This window comes from Convolutriloba macropyga, chromosome 1 (genome assembly GCF_964194025.1).
Source record: "Convolutriloba macropyga chromosome 1, txConMacr16.3, whole genome shotgun sequence".
NCBI classification, from domain to species: Eukaryota; Metazoa; Xenacoelomorpha; order Acoela; family Convolutidae; genus Convolutriloba; species Convolutriloba macropyga.
The window spans coordinates 68362853-68371599 of NC_134468.1; positions in this window are offsets into that span (position 1 = coordinate 68362853).

Genomic DNA, 8747 nt, shown 5'->3' on the forward strand with positions numbered 1-8747 from the left:
CTGCTCACGAAAGCAACACACTCTCCAGGCAGTTATTTGAGGAACTCAACAGACGGAATGCAACACACTGTCCTAGCATTTTTAAAAACATCAGTAACTACATTTAATTGTGCCGGAAAGCAACACACTCTCTTAGCACTTTTAAAAACATCAAAAATTGCAATAAAGTTGAAGATTCTATTTGCTGAAGGTTTTAACGTTTAACTGCACGGGAAAGCAACAAACTCTCCAGGCAGTTATTTGAGAGATTCAACTGACGGAATGCAACACAATCTCCTATTTTTTTAAAACATCAGTAATTAACTTTAATTGCTTTAATTGTGCTGGAAAGCAACACACTCTTAGCACTTTTAAAAACATCAAAAATTACAATAAAGCTCATGATTCTATTTGCTGGAAGCTCCAAAGTTTAACTGCACAGGAAAGAAACAAACTCTCCAGGCAGTTATTTGAGGGATTCAACTGACGACAATTGTAAAAGCGAACCGTTAAAATCAGATTAAATTCTGAAATAATTCACTAAACAAAACTTGACAAATTATCAAATTGAAAGTCAAAAATGATTTTGAGCAGGCTTCTGTAACAATATACATCAAATTAAAACATCAAAAAATACATCAAATCAAATCATGAGAGTTCTAAGATCAATGTGAATCAAAATAAATAAGACTTTGCCCAAAATCAAGAACTGTATCAATCAATTGCGGAAGCTATCGTCGTCATCAAACTTTTCTTTTCGCAATTGTTTGATGCCACAAGCGTAGGTTTTCCTCCCTCGTAAAGTCAGATGAATCCCATCTTCTAGGAAATTTCTATTCTTGTAGACTTGTCGATGCAAATTGAACACTGACAGCTGTGAATTTACTAGTATATCATTGAAAGTGTTAATGTAAGAATGATTGGCTCTTGTTCTCCGTAACACTGTGCACACGACAACTCTTGGCTGATTTTCAAGTTTAGCGAAGGCATCCACCAGATCCTTTATTTGTGCCAATACTGACTCTGGCGCTTCTCCAGGTTCGTTATATCTCGAGAGATTGTTACCGCCTAAGGAAAGAATTATCTTCCCGTAAGATTTCATGGTCGGTAGATTTCATTGAATCGCCAACTAGTGCAGTTTCGAAGGCAACTTCATTTACAAAATTTGTGTAAAGGAATTCTTTACTCTTCCCCCTGACGGTCTCTTTCTTGATACGCCCTTGTAACTGCTGAGCTGAGAAAGTTTCTTTAAACCTCTTTCGTTGCGCAACATCAGGGTTACTAGCAAAGGGTTCGCCAATTCTTTTTGGGTTCATGGTTTTAGCTAGAAAAAAAGAAATCCATAAAAATAGCCCAACAAGCGAGTCGAAAAAGTTTGTAATACTTGTATACATAAACAGAAACATAAATTAACCCCTAAATAGTAGTTCCCCTGATACCCGGGGCTGGGTTGTCCCACTTCGACCCGTGGTGGGTGGTCCCAGTTCACACTTGGTGGCGTCCCCTGATACCCGGGGATGGGTGCACTCTGTTTTAAAACTGGCTCGGTTACCAATGAACATTGAAGAGGAAATTCCGTGGAAAATATACAGATCAAAAAAAAATTTGTAATCTGCCAAATCAATGTGAACTGGGTTATCCTGTAAAACAAATCGAATTTTTGCTATAGTTTGCCTAGGAAAAAAGTAAGTATTTCATACGCATTTCAAACGGAACTTTTTGAATTTCGCGAATAACGAATTTTAATTATAGTTCTTTTTGATTGAGTCATAGAGTTATCGAAATCAAACCAAACTTGGCATGGAGTATCACCTGTATTGGGTAGAGTGTTGGAAGAAAAGAATTTTTTCTGTATCTTGTCTAGGAAAAAAATTAGTTTTTCATACGGAAATTTGCAAATTTCGCGATCAGCGAATTTTAAAAATAGGACTTTTTCATCGGGTCAAGGAGTTGTCGAAAGTGAACCAAAATGATATCCCAAACTACCAGTACTATTTAAATTGTAATGCAAAATGAATGGTCCTTCTAACATTCCTGGAAAAAAGTTTGTATTTCAATAGGAGATATCGACTTATTCGCTTATTATTCGCTTATTCTATTTTCAAAAATATAGAAATTTTATTGGATCAAGGAGTTGTTCAAATCAGACCAAACTTGGTATGGAGTATCACCAGTGCAGTTGGAGTATAAAAGGAAAAGAATTTTTGGTATAGCTTGCGTAGGAAAAAGGTTAGCTTTTCATACGGAAACTTCCAATTATTTCGAAAAACTTGCATTTATTGAATTTTAAAAATGGAGTATACCATGGGTACCTAGATTGTAAAACAAAAAGAATTTTTGGTATAGCTTGCCTAGGAAAAAAGTTGGGTTTCCATACGAAAGTTTGCGATTATTTCCATGAAATAATCGCAAATTTCCGTATGAAAAACTAACTTTTTTTCGTACGCAAGCTATACCAAAAACTTTTCTTGTTTTAGACTCTAGGTACACAGTGGATACTCCATACGGAGTTTGGTTTGATTTGGACAACTCCTTGACCCCATGAAAAGACCTATTTTTAAAATTCAATAATTGCAAGTTATTCGAAATAATTGGAAATTTCCGTATGAAAAGCTAACTTTTTTCCTACGCAAGCTATACCAAAAATTGTTTTCGTTTTATACTCTAACTGCACTGGTGATACTCCATACCAAGTATGGTCTGATTTGAACAACTCCTTGACCCAATAAAGTTTCTATATTTTTGAAAATAGAATAAGCGAATAATGAGCGAATAAGTCGATATTTCCGATTGAAATACGAACTTTTTTCCAGGAATGTTAGGTGGACCATTCTTTTTGCATTACAACTTAGATAGTACTGGGAGTTTGGGATATCAATTTGGTTCACTTCGGACAACTCTTTGACCCGATGAAAAAGACCTATTTTTAAAATTCGCTGATCGCGAAATTTGCAAGTTTCCGTATGGAAAACTAATTCTTTTCCTAGACAAGCTACAGAAAAAATTCATCTGTTCCTACACGCTACCTACACAGGTGATACTCCATGCCAAGTTTGGTTTGATTTCGATAACTCTATGACTCAATCAAAAATAACTATACTTAAAATTCGTTATTCGTGAAATTCAAAAAGTTCCGTTTCAAATGCGTTTGAAATCGGCTTTGATTTCCTAAGTACTTGAAGGAAACTAATAATGGTATATATAGTTTTAAAGCCCGTTTCAAGTGCAATCTAATGAGCTATGTCACGTTTTGATTGCACAGTATTTTAGAAGTTATTAACAATTCTCGACCCCAAACCTTCGGAAAGGAACCACATGCCTACAGCTCGATCTTTATTTTTTTTTAATCAGAGTGTTTATATTAAAAACCGATTATTATGAGTTACAATATCATCGTATCAAACTTTTAAGACTATGATGAACGTTTTTGGTGTGCTCTTCGGGAAACTATAGCCGAATGAGCGTTTGGTACCAAATGATAAAAGGGCATAGTGAAAATGGCAAATTCTTTCATGGGGTCAAAAAGTTGTTCAAATTGAGCCAAACTTGGCATATAGTATCCCCTGTAAATGTGAAGTGTAACACAAAAAGAATTTTTGCTATAGCTTGCCTTGGAAAAAGTTTGTATTTCATACGGAAATTTGCGAATTTCGCGAATAACGAATTTTAAAAATAGGTCTTTTTCATCGGGTCAAGGAGTTGTCCAAAGTGAACCAAATTGATATCCCAAACTCCCAGTGCTATTTAAATTGTAATGCAAAAAAATGGTCTGCCTTACGTTCCGGGAAAAAAAGTTAGTATTTCAATCGGAAATATCGACTTATTCGCTCATTATTCGCTTATTCTATTTTCAAAAAAATAGAAACTTTATTGGGTCAAGGAGTTGTTCAAATCAGACCAAACTTGGCATAGCGTATCACCAGTGCAGTTAGAGTATAAAACGAAAAGAATTTTTGGTATAGCTTGTGTAGGAAAAAAGTTAGCTTATCATACGGAAATTTCCAATTATTTCGAATAATTTGCAATTATTGAATTTTAAAAATAGGTCTTTTTCATGGACTCAAGGAGTAGTCCAAATAAAACCACACTCGGTATGGAGTATACCATGGGTACCTAGATTGTAAAACAAAAAGAATTTTTGGTACAGCTTGCCTAGGAAAAAAGTTGGGTTTCCATACGGAAGTTGGCGATTATTTCCATGGAAATAATCGCAAATTTCCGTATGAAAAACTAACTTTTTTCGTACGCAAGCTATCCCAAAAACTCTTTTTGTTTTAGACTCTAGGTACACAGGGGATAATCCACACGGAGTTTGGTTTGATTTGGACAACTCCTTGTCCCCATGAAAAGACCTATTTTTACAATTCAATAATTGCAAGTTAATCGAAATAATTGGAAATTTCCGTATGAAAAGCTAACTTTTTTCTTACGCAAGCTTTACCAAAAATTCTTTTCGTTTTATCCTCTAACTGCACTGGTGATACTCCATACCAAGTTTGGTCTGATTTGAACAACTCCTTGACCCAATAAAGTTTCTATATTTTTGAAAATAGAATAAGCGAATAATGAGCGAATAAGTCGATATTTCCGATTGAAATACGGACTTTTTTCCCGGAACGTAAGGCAGACCATTCTTTTTGCATAACAATTTAGATAATACTGGGAGTTTGGGATATCAGTTTGGTTCCCTTTGGACAACTCCTTGACCCGATGAAAAAGACCTATTTTTAAAATTCGTTATTCGCGAAATTCGCAAATTTCTGTATGAAATACTAACTTTTTTCCTAGGCAAGCTATAGCAAAAATTTTTTTTGTGGTACACTCCACATACACAGGGGATACTCTATGCCAAGTTTGGCTCAATTTGAACAACTTTTTGACCCCATGAAAGAATTTGCCTTTTTCACTATGCCCTTTTTCCAATTGGTACCAAACGCTCATTCGGTTATAGTTTCCCGAAGAGCACACCAAAAACGTTCATCATAGTCTTAAAGTTTCATACGATGATATTGCAACTCATAATTACCGGTTTTTAACATAAACACTCTGATAAAATAAAAATTAAAGATCGAGCTGTGAGCATGTGGTCATTTCCGGAGATTTGGGGTCGGAAATCGTTAATAACTTCTGAAATACTGCACCAATCAAAACGAGACATAGCTCATTAGCTTGCACTTGAAACGGGCTTGAAAACAATATATACCATAACTAGTTTCCTTAAAGTACTTAGGAAATCGAAGCCGATGAGCTTTCAGCCACTATGCTCTTTTTTCAATTGGTACCAAACGCTCGTTCGGTTATAGTTTCCCGAAGAGCACACCAAAAACGTTCATCATAGTCTTAAAAGTTTCATACGATGATATTGTAACTCATATTAACCGAGTTTTAACATAAACACTCTGATTAAAAAAATAAAGATCGAGCAGTGAGCATGTGGTCATTTCCGGAGGTTTGGGGTCGAAAATCGTTAATAACTTCTGAAATACTCTACCAATCAAAACGAGACATAGCTCATTAGATTGCACTTGAAACTGGCTTTAAAACTATATATACCATGATTAGTTTCCTTCAAGTACTTAGGAAATCAAAGCCGATGAGCATTCAGTTACTAAGACCAGTTTTTCAAGGAGTCATGTGCTCCATCTCTAGTTTAAACTCTATACTTCAACAAGAAACTTACATTTAGCAATCCAGGCACGTTCCAGATGTTCCCAGGATAGTTTGTAAACAATTTATAATCAAACAACAATCTGAAAGAAGAAAAATGCTGTCTGTCAAATTGGTGTTTCTCTCCTCAGGAGGTCAAACTGGGGCCAAGTTCCCTGGCCAATTTCTCGAAAACCGCTGAACAGAAACAAACGCCCTTAGTACAGTTTGAGATACGCATCATATGAAAAAATGAGCCCAATCGGTTAACTCTTCTAGGAGTTATAGCAAAATAACGGGACCGTACCAAATAACCTTGGAGGAGAGATACAGCACATTCAGAGCTAAAATTGACCTTCTGAACTGCACAAAACGACATGTAAAATATATATGGTAACAATTCACATTATCAGGCGAATCTAACGCGCCAATAAACAAGCTTTAAATCGCCTTATATGTGATATGACAGAGCTCTGTATGTACCGGTACCCTGCTTCAGCAGCTAAAAAATTGGGTACCTGTCCTGGCCAATTTCTCGAAAACGGCTGATCTAAACGAAACGACACCTATATCAAAACAAAGCTTAGCTCAAGCTGGGTTTAACAAAAAAAGTTTCATCAAAATCGGTTCACTCTACAACGAGTTATTGCAAAGTAAAGGTACCGTACCAAATGACCAAAAAAGCAGAGTACTCCGGCTGCTGAGCCAAAATTGAAGATCTAAACCTGCGAAAACGCTATATAAAGTATACATATTCGGAATCTACGTTAGACGGGCTATTCAAAACACTAATTTTGTCACCAGAAGAAAACAAAATTCAAAGCTTCAAGGTGTGTCGGATGGTGTCAACTGCTTCTGGGGCTAAAACCGAGGGCAAGTTTACTGGCTAATTTCTCTAAAACGGCGGAACAAAAATAAACCCCCTTAACACAGTTTGTAGCACCGCTTGAGATATGCATCATATTAAAAAATGAGCCCAATCGGTACATTCTTCGTGGAGTTATAGCAATTATATGGTACGGTACCAAATGACCAAAAAAGCATGGTGACCTGACTTCAGAGCCAAATTTGGCCATCTCAATTCCGTAAAACGCTATGGAAAATATATATGGGGATACTCCCCACTAACTGAGGATTCTAAAACACTAACATTTTTTCCATAAATCAACTGTTTTGTGGTACCGAAAATTTGGGTCACCCAGAACATCCCAAAAATTCGACCTATTTCAAATTTGAACATTAATAACTTCTTGATTAGGCCGATTTGGGAAACCAACCAGATACTGCAAGCAAGAAAGGTTCAGTGCTAACAAAATGCAACCACTCCCGTTTAATTTGGTCCAGTATTTTAGCAAATATTAACAAAATACTGTTCTGTACCCCATTTTTTGGGCTAAAATCGAAGCCCAAGATCTTCGGAACCGACGTAAAACAGCGTTACCGGCGTATTTGTGGGTGTAACTCTGGTCCACTTCCACGTTCTAGGTGAAAAAATTTCCCACCTCACCATGAAGGTTATGATGTTTTGTGTGTTTTGACATAAAACAACATCCACAGAAATTTGATGAAATCGTGAAAAAAAGAAAAATTGTTGCATTAACCCCATTGGTTGATACAATTAGCTTCAACAACTTAAATATTATCTAGAAAACACAAAACGCACGCCGAAAAACTTGTTAAATTGCACAAAACACAACTCAGGCATAAAATTTAAGAAAAGATTTGTTTTTCCGCATTCATCATTAAATAACAGTTCTAAAGAATAATTCCAGGACTGTGACTAGCCATTTCAGAGAAGCACGTCTTAAAGCAACAGATTATGTCATTATTCACTTGTTTTGGTCATAAATTGAATGAGAAATTCGAAAAAGATTAAAAAAATAAGCTCCTTTCTCAATATGATAAAACAAGTTCTTTCCTCCGCAAATGCAGATTTTGCTTGGATATCTGTTGCAAATATTTTTACTTACCACATCTGAGGTCTATTTTACGGCAAATCCCAATGGAGAGGTGGGAAACAACTTGGAAGTTGTTTCCCACTTCGCCATTAAGTTTATGATGTTTTGTGTGTTTTGACATAAAACGACATCCAGCGAAAATTGACGTAAATCAGGAAACAAAAAATGTTGAATTAACAACAAAAATTGACAATTTAGCTTCAAGGTTTCAAATGGCATTAGAGAGGCACAAAAATAGCTTCTTAAAAGCAGTTTGGTTGCTTGAAACACAACTCAGTCTTGAAAATTTAAGAAAAGATAAAATTTTCAGCATTTAATCTTGAAAAACTTTCCCACAAATAATTTTCACGACTCAAACTAACAATTTCATTGAATACTGGCTTGCGTGAGAAAAAATGCGCTATTAGTCACTAAATTTATTTCCCAATTGAAAAAAAAGTGATAATTTGCGAAACATTCAGATCCTGTTTATTTGCGATCAATTAAATTTTTAGTGATTAATTGAAGAATTGGCCTAAACGTACCTTACAAATGTTTTAATTCAACCGTTCACCTTTGTCTTAAAAATTTGGTACAATGATATTGTGACTCAAGTTAACCGTTTATCAACACAAACAATCTGATTAAAGAAAAATTGAAGATCAAGAAGTGAGCGTGTGGTCATTTTCGGAGAATTGGGGTTGAAAATAGTTAATAACTTATAAAATACTGAACCAATCAAAACGAAACATAGCTCATCAGATTGTGCACAAAACGGGCTTCAAAGCTATATATACATTGACTGGTTTCACTAAAGTACGTAGGAAATGAAAACCTATGAGCATTGAACCACGATGCTCTTTTTTCAATTGGTACCAAACGCTCGTTCGGTTATAGTTTCCCGAAGGGTGCATCACAAGCATTCACCACAGTCTTAAGAGTTTTTTGCAATAACATCGCAAGTCTTTTTAACCGGTTATCAACATTAACACTCTGATTAAAGAAAAATTAAAGATCGATCAGTGGGCATGTGGTCATTTTCGGAGGTTTGGGGGTGAAAATCGTTAACAACTTTTCAAATACTAAACCAATTAAGACAAGAAACAGCTCATTAGAATGAACGTAAAACGGGCATTAAAATCATGTTCACTATAACTTGATTATGTTAAGTACTTAGGAAATCAA